Source organism: Hylobates moloch, unplaced genomic scaffold (genome assembly GCF_009828535.3).
Source record: "Hylobates moloch isolate HMO894 unplaced genomic scaffold, HMol_V3 SCAFFOLD_13, whole genome shotgun sequence".
Classification (NCBI taxonomy): domain Eukaryota; kingdom Metazoa; phylum Chordata; class Mammalia; order Primates; family Hylobatidae; genus Hylobates; species Hylobates moloch.
This window is the reverse complement of record NW_026652288.1, coordinates 1,182,965-1,197,403: the sequence shown is the minus strand read 5'-3', so window position 1 is coordinate 1,197,403 and position 14,439 is coordinate 1,182,965. Positions and strand designations below refer to the sequence as shown.

The window sequence follows — 14,439 nt, the reverse complement described above, 5'->3', positions numbered from 1 at the left end:
CTAGCAAGACTAATAAAGAAGAAAAGAGAGAAGAATCAAATAGATGCAATAAAAAACGAAAAAGGGGATATCACCACCGATCCCACAGAAATACAATCTACCATCAGAGAATACTACAAACACCTCTATGCAAATAAACTAGAAAATCTAGAAGAAATGGATAAATTCCTCGACAAATACACCCTCCCAAGACTAAACCAGGAAGAAGTTGAATCTCTGAATAGACCAATAACAGGTTCTGAAATTGTGGCAATAATCAATAGCTTACCAACCAAAAAGAGTCCAGGACCTGACGGATTCACAGCTGAATTCTACCAGAGGTACAAGGAGGAACTGGTACCATTCCTTCTGAAACTATTCCAATCGATAGAAAAAGAGGGAATCCTCCCTAACACATTTTATGAAGCCAGCATCGTCCTGATACCAAAACCTGGCAGAGACATAACCAAAAAAGGGAATTTCAGACCAATATCCTTGATGAACATTGATGCAAAAATCCTCAATAAAATACTGGGCAAACCGAATCCAGCAGCACATCAAAAAGCTTATCCACCATGATCAAGTGGGCTTCATCCCTGGGATGCAAGGCTGGTTCAACATACGCAAATCAATAAATGTAATCCAGCATATAAACAGAACCAAAGACAAAAACCACATGATTATCTCAATAGATGCAGAAAAGGCCTTTGACAAAATTCAACAACGCTTCATGCTAAAAACTCTCAATAAATTAGGTATTGATGGGATGTATCTCAAGATAATAAGAGCTATCTATGACAAACCCACAGCCAATATCATACTGAATGGGCAAAAACTAGAAGCATTCCCTCTGAAAACTGGCACAAGACAGGGATGCCCTCTCTCACCACTCCTATTCAACATAGTGCTGGAAGTTCTGGCCAGAGCAATCAGGCAGGAGAAGGAAATAAAGGGTATTCAACTAGGAAAAGAGGAAGTCAAATTGTCCCTGTTTGCAGATGACATGATTGTATATCTAGAAAACCCCATTGTCTCAGCCCAAAATCTCCTTAAGCTGATTAGCAACTTCAGCAAAGTCTCAGGATACAAAATTAATGTACAAAAATCACAAGCATTCTTGTACACCAATAACAGACAAACAGAGAGCCAAATCATAGTGAACTCCCATTCACAATTGCTTCAAAGAGAATAAAATACCTAGGAATCCAACTTACAAGGGATGTGAAGGACCTCTTCAAGGAGAACTACAAACCACTGCTCAATGAAATAAAAGAGGATACAAACAAATGGAAGAACATTCCATGCTCATGGAATGGAAGAATCAATATCGTGAAAATGGCCATACTGCCCAAGGTCATTTATAGATTCAATGCCATCCCCATCAAGCTACCAATGACTTTCTTCACAGAATTGGAAAAAACTACTTTAAAGTTCATATGGAACCAAAAAAGAGCCCGCATCGCCAAGTCAATCCTAAGCCAAAAGAACAAAGCTGGAGGCATCACACTACCTGACTTTAAACTATACTACAAGGCTACAGTAACCAAAACAGCATGGTACTGGTACCACAACAGAGACATAGATCAATGGAACAGAACAGAGCCCTCAGAAATGACGCCGCATAGCTACAACTATCTGATCTTTGACAAACCTGACAAAAACAAGAAATGGGGAAAGGATTCCCTATTTAATAAATGGTGCTGGGAAAACTGGCTAGCCATATGTAGAAAGCTGAAACTGGATCCCTTCCTTACACCTTATACAAAAATTAATTCAAGATGGATTAAAGACTTATATGTTAGACCTAAAACCATTAAAATCCTACAAGAAAACCTAGGCAATACCATTCAGGACATAGGCGTGGGCAAGGACTTCATGTCTAAAACACCAAAAGCAATGGCAACAAAAGCAAAAATTGACAAATGGGATCTCATTAAACTAAAGAGCTTCTGCACAGCAAAAGAAACTATCATCAGAGTGAACAGGCAACCTACAGAATGGGAGAAAATTTTTGCAACCTACTCATCTGACAAAGGGCTAATATCCAGAATCTACAATGAACTCAAACAAATTTACAAGAAAAAAACAAACAACCCCATCAAAAAGTGGGCAGAGGACATGAACAGACACTTCTCAAAAGAAGACATTTATGCAGACAAAAAACACATGAAGAAATGCTCATCATCACTGGCCATCAGAGAAATGCAAATCAAAACCACAGTGAGATACCATCTCACACCAGTTAGAATGGCCATCATTAAAAAATCAGGAAACAACAGGTGCTGGAGAGGATGTGGAGAAATAGGAACACTTTTACACTGTTGGTGGGACTGTAAACTAGTTCAACCATTGTGGAAGTCAGTGTGGCGATTCCTCAGGGATCTCGAACTAGAAATACCATTTGACCCAGCCATCCCATTACTGGGTATATACCCAAAGGACTATAAATCATGCTGCTATAAAGACACATGCACACGTATGTTTATTGCAGCACTATTCACAATAGCAAAGAGTTGGAACCAACCCAAATGTCCAACAACAATAGACTGGATTAAGAAAATGTGGCACATATACACCATGGAATACTATGCAGCCATAAAAAATGATGAGTTCGTGTCCTTTGTAGGGACATGGATGAAACTGGAAAACATCATTCTCAGTAAACTATCGCAAGGACAAAAAACCAAACACCGCATGTTCTCACTCATAGGTGGGAATTGAACAATGAGAACTCATGGACACAGGAAGGGGAACATCACACTCCGGGGACTGTTGTGGGGTGGGGGGAGGGGGGAGGGACAGCATTAGGAGTTACACCTAATGCTAAATGACGAGTTAATGGGTGCAGGAAATCAACATGGCACATGGATACATATGTAACAAACCTGCACATTGTGCACATGTACCCTAAAACCCTAAAATAAAAAAAATAAAAAAAAAAAACTCATTCATTTCTACTAGTTTTCTTGCTTTATGGTGTGATGTCTGCCTGTCACAAGTGGATGGCAGGGTTTCTAAGGCTTGTTTTTCCTTTGTTGGTATTTTCCTAATTGCCTAGGACATATCACGTAAAATTACTTAACAAGTAGTGGAAAAGAATGATTTTTCTTTCGCCATTTCACCTGGACTTTTTGTTTGTATGGTGTAGTCGGTGCTGCAGAAGCTCCTTGTTGAAAGAGAAGGGGGCAGGCTGCTTCTCCTTTGTATGGTGTAGTCAGTGCCGCAGGAGGTACCATGTTGGAAGGGAATGGGGCAGGCTGCTTCTTGTTTGTATGGTGTAGTCATTGATGCAGGAGGCACTATGTTGGAAGGGAATGGGGCAGGATGCTTCTCATTTGTATGATCTAGTCATTGCCGCAGGAGCTACCATGTTGTAAGTAAATGGAGCAGGCTGCTTCCTGTTTTTATGGTGTAGTCATTGCCGCAGGAGGCACTACGTTGGAAGGGAATAGGGCAGGGTCCTTCTTGTTTGTATGGTGTAGTCAGTGCCGCAGGAGCCACCATGTTGGAAGGGAATGGGCCAGACTCCTTCTTGTTGGTATGGTGTGGCCAATGCTGCAGGACGTACACATGTGGAAGAGAATGGGGCTTGAGTCTGTTTTTCTTTTCACTTTGTCCTAAAGGAAATTATCAGGTCTCTGCATAAGCCCCTGTTTTTTAACAAGGGAGTGTGTGTGCATGCATGGCAAGCTGGTCCCTTTAAACATTTTAGAATCTCTAAATATAAAGCTTAAGATATTAGGAATGCTGTTGATAACTGTGCGTTTGGGGTGAAGGTGTTTTGGTAGTATCATTTAAAGGATTTCCAGCTTCTTTCTGTTTCTGTTACCAACCTGTGGAGACCTCTTCATCATCCTGGACTCAGATCAGGGTCCTCGATTTTCCTGCACTCCCAGCCAGCTGAGGCTGTTGCTCCCCACCTGTGTGTTTTTATAGAAGTCTAGGAGCTGGGGGGTAGGAGGTGCGTGTGGGCAGGGGTCACATCACTTGCAGGTTGCCTTTGCTAGAAGCAGTCACATCAGCTGAGAACAGAATCCCCAGGGCCTGAGGATATCCTGCAGAAATTTTGGTTTTAGTGTGTAGCTTGGCATCAGCCTAGAGATAAGGCAAATTCTATTTTAAAAATCAAGTGTTCCGTGGGGGGATGGTGATATAGTTGGCTGTGTCCCCACCCAAATCTCATTTGAATTCCCACATGTTGTGGGAGGGACCCAGTGGGAGGTACTTGAATCATGGGGGCAGGTCTTTCCTGTGCTGTTCTCATGATAATGAATAAGTCTCACGAGATTTGACAGTTTTATAAGGGGGAGTTCCCCTGCACAAGCTCTCTTTCTGCCTGCCACCCTCCGTGTAAGAAGACATGACCTGCTCCTCGTTGCCTTCCACCATGATTGTGAGGCCTCCGCGTGGAACCATAAGTCCATTAAACCTCTTTTTTCTTCTCAGACTTGGGTATGTCTTTATCAGCAGCATGAAAACAGACTAATACAGATGGAGTAGGGGAGGGCTACTGAAGAACTGAAGCCTCTCAGCTGCCGGAAATAGATGCAGTCGGGGTGGAATTACTCATGGCCAGTCCTCCAGGGGCAGTGGGGTCATTGTGGAGATGTGTGTGCCACAATAGCTAGAAAACAAAGCCACGAGCCACTGTTCACTCTGTCATCTAAATCAATGGACTATCTTATCACGTGCAGTGTTAGTGTATTACATATGATTATTCATAAGCAGAAATACAAATATATATTATATACCGTAAGATAGTATTAATTATGTATATAGTCATCAAATATGATGAATTCACATAGATACTTCATACAGAATTTGCCTTCAGTTTTACATTGATACATGTGATAAGAACTGCTCTGTGTGTTCTTGAGAAAGTGCTCACATTCCCATGCATAATGGAAAAGCCATTGTATTTTGAAATAGAACACGAAATTCCAGCCACCACTTTGTCAGTTACAAGCTGCTTAGACTTCATGTCTTGCTTAGATTCTCAAATTCTCTGCATCTGGGAAATGGCAAAGATAGTGATGCTCATTTCTAGGGTTGTCATGAGGCTGAAGTGAGAAAATGCAGCAGAAATACTCTGTGAACAATAACGCTACAAAGGTCAGCGATTGTTTATGTAAATAATGGCCACCTTTGAAGCCCCTTTCTTCAAAGAGTCTGAGTCTTGGTTTTTGAAGAGGTGTAATTTATCTTTGAAAAATTGCATTATTTCTTGCTGGGCATGTTGGCCCATACCTGTAATCCCAGCACTTTGGGAGGCTGAGGTGGGGGGATCGCTTGAGCCCAGGAACTCAAGACCAGCCTGGGCAACAAAGCAATACCTCATCTCTAAAACCAAAAACAAAAAACAAACAAAAAAAGAAAAATTGTGTTATTTCTTGAGTTTTGACCTGATGAACTACTGCAGTAAACCACTGTGTCTCACAATGTTGTAAGTGAATGGAGCAGGCTCCTTCTTGTTTGTATGGTGTAGTCAATGCCGCAGGAACTACCATGTTGGAAGGGAATGGGGCAGGCTCCTTCTTGTTTGTATGATCTAGTTGTTGCCACAGGAGGTACCATGTTGGATATGGTACCATGTTGGATAAGTGGCACAGTGGATAGAATCCATCACCATAGTGACCATGAGTGGATTCCTGCCATTAAATTGGAATACAACATGCAGGACTTGGGGGTGAATCTGGAGGCACAGGTGGCCGAGTCTCCCATGGGCCTGCACCCCCAGATGAGGGGCCTCCAGATGCAGATCGAGGACTTTACACCCCAGAGGGCTGCCTTCTGGCCCCTCCCAGATTTTGATGTCTCCCCAGAGGTGACCGTTGCTTTGATCTTCATCACCATAGTTAGTTTTCCCTGACCCGGCTTTTATAGGAAGTTAGATGGTAACCCCTGAGCCTGGCTTCTCTGCCTCCAGGATTTAGTTGCTCCTGCCTTGCTGAGGGAGTCACTCATCATTACAGGGCAGGCATGGGCACCTCTCTGCTGAGCGCTAGTCAATGCTGCTGAGGGGCTGCTCCAATCTGCATTCCCAGGAGCAAAGTTTAAGAGCCCTACCGCCCTCACCAGTCCCCGTCACTGTGAGCCCTTTCATTTTAGCCCTTCTTGAGGGGAGGGTGGCATTTCCTGTGGTTTAACTTTACATTCTCCTGGTGACTAATTTATCTTGAACACTTTTAAAATACATTCGTTGGCCATTTGGAGACTCTTTTTGTGGATGTTTCAGTTCAAACATTTTTCCCATTTTTTAATGAGTCTTTTTTGATTTATAGATGCTCATATTTTCTAAATATGCCTTCAGTGAGAAATATGTTTTACAAATGTCTTCTCCCAGCTGAGACTGGCCTTTTCACTCTCCATGCTGTCTTTTGAAGAAATGTTGTTCATATTTTTAATGAAGTCCCATTTATCAATTACTTATTTCATGGAAAGAAAACTTTTTTTGTTGTGTTTAAGAATCTTTCTTTCTCTGAAGGATGTGAAGGTATTTTTCTTGTGTTTTCTGCTGAAAATGTTATTGTTTTACATGTCACATTTAGATCTGTGACCCATCTCATTTAATGTTTTCTGCAACATATGAGGTGGCAACCATGGTGTGTGTGTGTGTGTGTGTGTGTGTGTGTGTGTGTCTGGGTGTGTATGTATATTGTAAACCAAAAATAAAATTCTAAGTCCTGCGATCATCTGAATTGACCCCTCCCCTCGGCAAGGGCGTTCCAAAGCTAACCTGAAAAACTAATTCCAACCATGATGGAGAGAGCGAGGTCAGACGTGCCTCATGACACCCTCCTCCTTTTTGGAATTTCTGCTAGAGCAGATACTTAACTCTGAGAAGAAACATTTACAATCTCTTCTCTTGGAAGCCTGCTGCCCGGAGACTTCACCTGCACGATGAAATCTTGGTCTCCACAACCCGTGTCTTAACCCAGACACTCCTAAGTCCTTAGATGATAACTTTACTCTTTCAAAAAATTGCCACTCAGAAAATTTTTGAATCTACCTTTGGCCTGGAAGCCCCCACTTCCAGATGTCCTGCCTTTCTGGACTGAACCAATGTACATCTTACATGTATTTGATTGATGTCTTGTGTCTCCCTAAAATGTATGAAACTAAGCTGTGCCTCAACCACCTTGGACACATGTTCTCAGGATCTCCTGAGGGCTGAATCGTTGGCCATTGGTCACGCATATTTGGCTCAGAATAAATCTCTTCAACTATTTTACAGAGCTTGACTCTTTGTTGACAATATCTGTAAGTGTGTGTGTATATAGAGAGGCATGTATATATAGGTAGATTTGTATGTGTGTGTGTATATATATCTATAATAGAGAGGTCTGTATCTATAGAGGCATGTGTGTGTGTTTGTGTATGTATAGATATATGTGTGTGAAAGCATATGTATATGATATTTAATTTATTCAGAACCATCTTTTACCCAGTGAACTGCACCTGTGCCTGTATCATAAATCGAGTAGCCATATGTGTGTGGGCGAGGACTGCTAGACCCTTACTATTATGTATATAATTATGAGAGAGAGGGAGAGAACGTGAGTTAAGCAATTAGCCACATTTCTTTTTCAGCCTACTGAGAAAAAGACACAGGGACCCCGCGGACATCAGAACACCTTGTCAGGGCAGCTCTGCACTGGGGCGCAGGTGGCAGAAGCCTCACGGGATTCTGTCCGGCAGGAAGAGAGGCCGGCTTCAGCCCCTCCTGCCTGACAGCGCAGGGGTCCTGCCTGGCCTGGGAGGAGCCCGGGATTGGCGGCAGAGGCTGCTCCTGCCTCCAGAGGTTTCCAGGAGGTCGCACGTTGTGCCCTGCCGGCATCCACACAGCTGTGTTGTACCCAGTCCCAGACGAGGACACTCATAGACTCCCTCCGGCCTCGCGTGGGAGCCGGGCCTGTGGTCTGCATCTCGCTGTGCTCCACGCAGCTCCTGCACGCCTCGGCTGGGCTCGCAGATGTCAGTCCGCCTCCTTTCCTCTCCCCTGAGCCTCTGCCCAGCCCTCCCGACCCGAGGGTCGGCTGCTCCCTTCCCCCCGAGTCACTTCCATGACTCGCTTCATCCTGAGAGCCATCCCCTTCCTCATCTGTAATGTGGGAAGAACACCCACCTCGCAAGGTTGTTTTTGGTTGAAAGGCAGCACTTGTCAGGCTCCCTGCACGCCGTCCACAGCCGGCCATCGTAAGAGTTGCGGCGACTGTCACCTCTCAGCCACTCCTCAGCATCGGACCTCTTGGCTCCTGGCCATGGCGTTGACCACAGAATGTCCTAAACAGCCCAGTGTGTTTTTGCATGAGAGCGGTGGTCGGAGGCTCCTGCAGGTAAATGGCTGGAGATTGATTGACGTGGGAATATCACGGCGTCACAGAATCAGAGCACATTTTTTCATGGCGCAGGAACAACATCAAGCGTGTGGTGAGCTCTAAAGGACCTGGGCCTCGAGGTAGCTCACACCCTCAATGATGGATGGAGCCAGGTCACAGGTGAAATTTCCATCCAGGCGGGACAGACTCAAGCTGGGACTGGGTTCCCCTGGTGCCTGGCTTGCCAAATGTGCTTCCCTCCTGGATGCACAGAGGACGAACGTGGCGTGGACATTGTGGGCTGCAGGAAGCGATCCCACCAGGGATCAAAGAGCCAACTTCCTTCACAGCGGCCATTCTGCACTAAGCCTCTTTCATGGAGTTCATGTTCTGTCCAATACAGCCTTAAAGCCCATGACCAATTCTGGGGGGAGACGATCACGTGTGAAAGGAAAATTCCATATAGCTATTTAAGTTATTGGAAGAACCCTTAAGATCTACCTGGGTTTAACATATAATTTGCTATATATAACTTGGTATATCATTCTCTATAGTCATTTGCCTAAAAATAATCAAAAATATAAATTCAATGTTGCATCTCCCATCCAGATATTTTGTGTTAAGAACACCTCATATCTGATGTCTGACAGCTATTTTCTTTTTTTCTACGTATTTGCCTTGAATTCACATTCATAGTCACCTTTTTTCCCTCTCACTTTGTTTTTCATTTGCATTTTGACCTAATTCATGGAATTATCCAGCAGGGTGAGACCTGATGGAGTTTTGCTGGAATGAAACTCCTTGACACAATCATCTCCTTTTTAGAAGTGCCTGTAGATTGGAAGTTCAATTGCTCGAAACAGTTTGCTAAATGACAAATGTGTGTCTATTAAGAGTTTAAGTTGAACTTGTAAATCCATCAATGGCACCAAGATATCATTTAGCAATATTGACACTTGAAGTGAGAAAAAAACAGAAAATACCTTTGACCTCAAATAAATGTTTTAGTCTTTAAGAAAAGAAGAGGTGGAATTGACCTTGGTGTCTTAGGAAATCGCAGAACATACGATGGGTATAAACGATGCCAGAATAAACAAGATTTTCAAAGTCTTTGGAAAAAGCTGAGCTCATGCTGAGTATAGAAAGCATTTGCATCTTTTGAAGGGTTTTCCTCTGAGGGTTCAAATATCCCTCAGGGATCGTGCTGGTGACAATCCCAGCTCGCAAACTGACTGGTCTTAATTGCCTTCAATCAAGTAGGTCCAACTGGAGATGGGAAAAATCACCGCTGAGTTTCCTCATACTTCCGGCCACCTGACAGGGTGTCAGGCATCTTTAGGGACAAAATGAATCCTCGTGCACCTGGCCCAGCAGGACTGCAGGGTGTCGGCTGCTCCTGGGTGAGCACCTCCCATGCAGAGAAGCAAACCCCCTCATCCCGTGTCCCGCTGCTGCCCCGCTGAGAAAGAGGCGTGGTTACAGAAGGAGTAGAGAGCTGACTTCTTCCAGTTTCTCTCCCAGCGTATCACACTGCATTGCTGTGTGCTTCTTTTCACGGGCAGCACACATCTCTGGCACTCAGAGTGTCTGCATGCTGTTACTGGATGGCCACACCTGGCAAACATATTGACCTGTGTCTTGTGGCCTCAGTCCCCAGCTTTATGCTCAAGCTCTCTTCAAGATGGAAGTTTAGAATTTCTTCTCTTTGGAATTCAGAAATCACAAAGTCTCCAGTGCCAGGTGCCTGGGAGAGGGGAGCTAGGGTCCCAGGGAAATCAGAGTGACTCAGAGCCTCAGCGGGAGCACAGACCTCAGTCTCCCTCATAAAACTGTCCCCCAGAAATGTTTCTCTTTGCTCATTTTGTCAGCTTTATGAGCCTTTTTCCGATGCTGCCGTTAATCCAGACCTAAGAAAGGAACAGTATGGTGCAATAGGTTTCCACTGGGAAAGGGTCTTTCCAACAGGAGCTGAGCAAAGTCTCGGAGGGACCCTTCTCAGTCCTGCTGACCTGCGGACCGTGAAGGTCAGGTGACACATTTGCGGAGCGTCCACAACAAACATCTGTGAGTGCTCTTGGGCCACTGTAGTGTCCTAGTGAACTGCTGAAATATAAAAGTCAATCAGCAAAAAAAAAAAAAAATCACTGCTTAAGCATTAAATTAACATTTCATTATTTTTAATTGAGTGATCGAGCACCTCCCTATGAGCCACACTTTATGGAATTTCAATAAAGACAAACCAACCATAACTAATCTGAACACTTTATTAAAGCAATCTTTCCAATCTTCAGATGCTGCTGACCACTCATCATCGTGCAGCAGGTGCACGACAGTAGGAATAAAAGCTCCTCTCCTCTAATGTCCGGAGCTGCGTGGTGGCCTTAGAGACTTTTAAACTGGAAGAGTCTCCGCTCTTCAGTCTACCTCAAGGACAAAACGGATCTTTCCTTCACAAATGTTGCCCAGGTTACAAACAGTTCTTAGTAGAACCTTAGTCCTTTCATTCCTGTGCAGAACAACTAAATCGGTCATATTTAATACAAATGACTAATGTATGTTATAACCGTAAAGGCGATGGTAATTTAGTGACAAAACTGCACTAATTTTTAAATATTTATATTCCTAAACACTCCAAATGTTTTAAAACGTTATTTATCTTGTCATGATTCTTGTAGACTTCACTCCTTGTATTTTTGAAGTGCGTACACATCAGATACACGGGAGGGTTTTCGAAGCCTGCATCCTAGTCACGCCTGACTCTTTCGTCACGTGCCTTGCAAAGCCTCCCAATACCAGTTGTCCATGATGCAGCTTCAGACTCTGCAGACTCAGCCCTGATTGTATTGCATGACTCTGCAGCTGCCACACACGGAACCCCAGTGCTGGTTGTTTCCACACGGGCGTGACTGACAGATACCAATGGAACCCGGATATCATGACAACGTTAGACCCAAAACAATCTGTATTTATTTTTAACAAAGGAATCTTTTTTCCACAAAAAAATTCTATTTTTTCTCTTTGAATTGACTTTTATATTCTAATTCCCTCATATTTCCTTCCAAATGCAGAATAATTTATGCCTTGTAAATTGAGCCATCTTCTTCCAAATGTAGAATAATTTTATTCCTTTATTTTTAACATGTTTTACATATTTCTTTATCCTCCACAGATATTTATGCTCATGTTATATGTTTGATACATTCATTTATATATTCTTCACATTCATATAGTCTTACCATGCATTTATATATTTGAATATGTATTTTATTTTGTATGTTACGTTTTTATGTATTTTATAAATTTAAATTTCATATTTAGAAAATGTTCAGTGAGCACAAGGGCCTCAGTGTTCAATGTTTTCTTCAACATTGAGTTATTTTTTACATATTATTAGAACACAATTGATTTAATAAGCACGGATCTATGACAGATGTTGGTAATTATTATGCATGAGATAAATATTTATTGGAATTAGTTTATTGATGAGATGGGTGGAGTTCCCGTTAGTTCCTTCATCAGTTGGCTGAACATCACCTGTTGGCCGAGGGGCCATGCGTGCTGGTTACCCGAGATCCTTCCTGTTTCTGCCTTCTATCCCAGGAAATTATTAATAATTAAAGCGCTCCTGTCTCCTCGAAAGCATTCCACTTCGGTTAGGAATTACATGGTTGCCCTATATACTATAGATGAGACACTTCAGCAGCAACCTGTGATTATTTTTACCTTTGCAGATGGAAGGTGCCTAGAAACCTGCTCCTGTGACTGTCGCTGGGAAAAGTTTTGCCATAGGAATGCCATCTGGCCCTCAAAACTCCTTCTGAGATATAGAAGAAAATGAACATATAATGAGCTATCATTAAAATTATTTTTATTCATGTATCAGAAAACAATTCAATAACATTGTCCTCCAAATTTCTAAACAAAATATTGGAAAATACCTCATTTGTACAAAGGATTAGTTACCAATCTTTAGTCTTTTATTTCCTCAGTTTCCAGAAGCTGCTCCGAGACATATCAAGTGACTGTTAATTGTGCCTACACCCCTTCAACTTAGGGGCACCTTGCTTAACACGGTACACTCGGAACTAGGTGTGAAATCAAAATATTCGACACACCGTTACCTTATCATGCACTTCAAATACATTTTTGTCAGAATATATTTTGACCAATAGAACGAAACTGCAGAGCAGCCTACTTACGGGAAACTTCACCATCTAGCCTGTTGGCTGAATCCATTGTCATCGCCAAATCAAACAGCCAAATACAACTGACTCTCTCTCTCAGGAGAGACTTAACTTTATTTTTAACTTATTTCATTTTAATTCAAATTCATTTATTAATGGTTCCTTTGACAACCAGCTCACTTATGAAATCAGAAAACCAGCGACTTCCTCAGTTCCCACAAGTTCGCCTGGACAATCACACAGGGCAGGAACAGGGGCGACACCCTGGTGGCTTCATGGTGCTTTGATTAAAGGATGTTTTATGCCACAGGATTTCAAATGATCTCTTTGTTTGGAGTACCAGAAGTTTCTGTCCTCCAGAGAACTGCCCCTGGTACATTCTAGAAGGGTGGGAGACCCTCCTTCAGAAAACAGGGGAGTGGGAAGGAACTCTGCAGGCAGCTGCCTCCAGACAGCGTGTGCTGAGCTCGGGAGAGGGTGCCTGTGGGAACTGAGCCTCTGAAATGAGCTCCCTTGAAGCCAGCCATGACCTGGGCCTCCAGGAGGCCTTTCGGGTCTTCTGGGGAGCTGTGCCCCTTGGGCCTCCGGAGAGACCCCACTTATTCTCCCTGAGAAATGGTGCCTTATATCTGGAACTCACTGCTTCTGTGTTCTTCTCCCCCATCTCAAACACATCCTTGCGTTTGTCTCCACAGAGACCACCCCAGATGGGGCGCCTCCAACACGGCCCTGGCACGATGGCTCCCTCCAGTCTATGAGGATGGCTTCAGTCAGCCCCGAGGCTGGAACCCCGGCTTCTTGTACAATGGGTTCCCACTGCCCCCGGTGGGTACTCGGGACACTGCTATCCTGGACTAAGATCGGGTCCTGTGATGCTGAGGGAGGGCAATAGCCTTTTACTGGGTTCTTGCTCATGCTGGGCGCCGCGTGCGATTCCTTCAGATCCTCCCAGCCTCCCTTTGAGGTAGCAATCACTGTTTCTGCCCTATGGCTTAGAAGCCAATCAGGGAGATTAAAATCTCTTCGTGAGTGGAACCCTGCAGATTTAAAGTAAGTTTTCTCAACCCTAACATTTCTGTTCCTGAAAATCACTCCAGTGTTTTCAGATAAATTCCTTTATCCATCATGTGGGCTAGGCACATCCCAAGATGATTATGAGTTCAGCAATCCACTTGTTGATGTAAAGATGACTGCTTTACTCCCAGAGGTGAATTTATTTGCTGAACAGTCATAGCCTAGTAGAATCTACTGGTCTATTTGGTCAAAAAATGGCTCATTTTGCTTGTAATTTAACTACTCATTTCAATGAACAAGCCAGTCTGTTTGCTCTTGTGTCATGTTCAGTGATGAAATTATCTAGAAATATAGCAGTGGATGTTCTGTTTAGCCCAAAGAGCGCAGGGGGTGGGACTCAGGTCTGACTCAGACCAGCTGTGGACAGATACACCAGCACAGAGTTCTCCTATGAAAGCCGACAACTTTACCTAGGCAATTTTCCTAGGCAGGCTTTTAGTAAGAGGACCCGGTGTTCCCAGAAGCCGTGAGCAGCCTTGGGTAGAGCTGGAGGCTGTGTCACTGAGGACAGCTTGGTGCTCCCAGCAGCAGGGATGAGGCGACTGGGCTCACACTCTGCTCCCACTGGCTTCCTGCAAGTCGCTTGCCTTCTTGGCCTCAGTTGGACAATCTCTAAAATGGGATAACACTGTCTTACCCACCGTATGCTCAACAGTAGACCAGTTCAACCCCCGAGGCTTTTTAAACTCTCATTATTATGAGATTGTGATTCTGTAAACCCATATTTGCTCAGAATTATTTCACTATTGAGGAAAATCAGAGTTCAAGTGTCCTCAAATGAAATTGTGTTGGTTTTCTACTCAGCTGTGACAAATTGCTCCAAATTTAGTGGCTGAAAACAACATAAATGTGATCTTCCAGTTTCATAATCAGTGTCTGATGTC

At 43.5% G+C, this 14,439-nt stretch overlaps 1 protein-coding gene across 1 annotated transcript in view; it reads right to left on the bottom strand.

Moving 5' to 3' along the window:
- Positions 1-14,439, bottom strand: part of TPO (thyroid peroxidase) — a 172,920-nt gene that overhangs the window by 33,590 nt on the left and 124,891 nt on the right. The window lies entirely within an intron of this gene.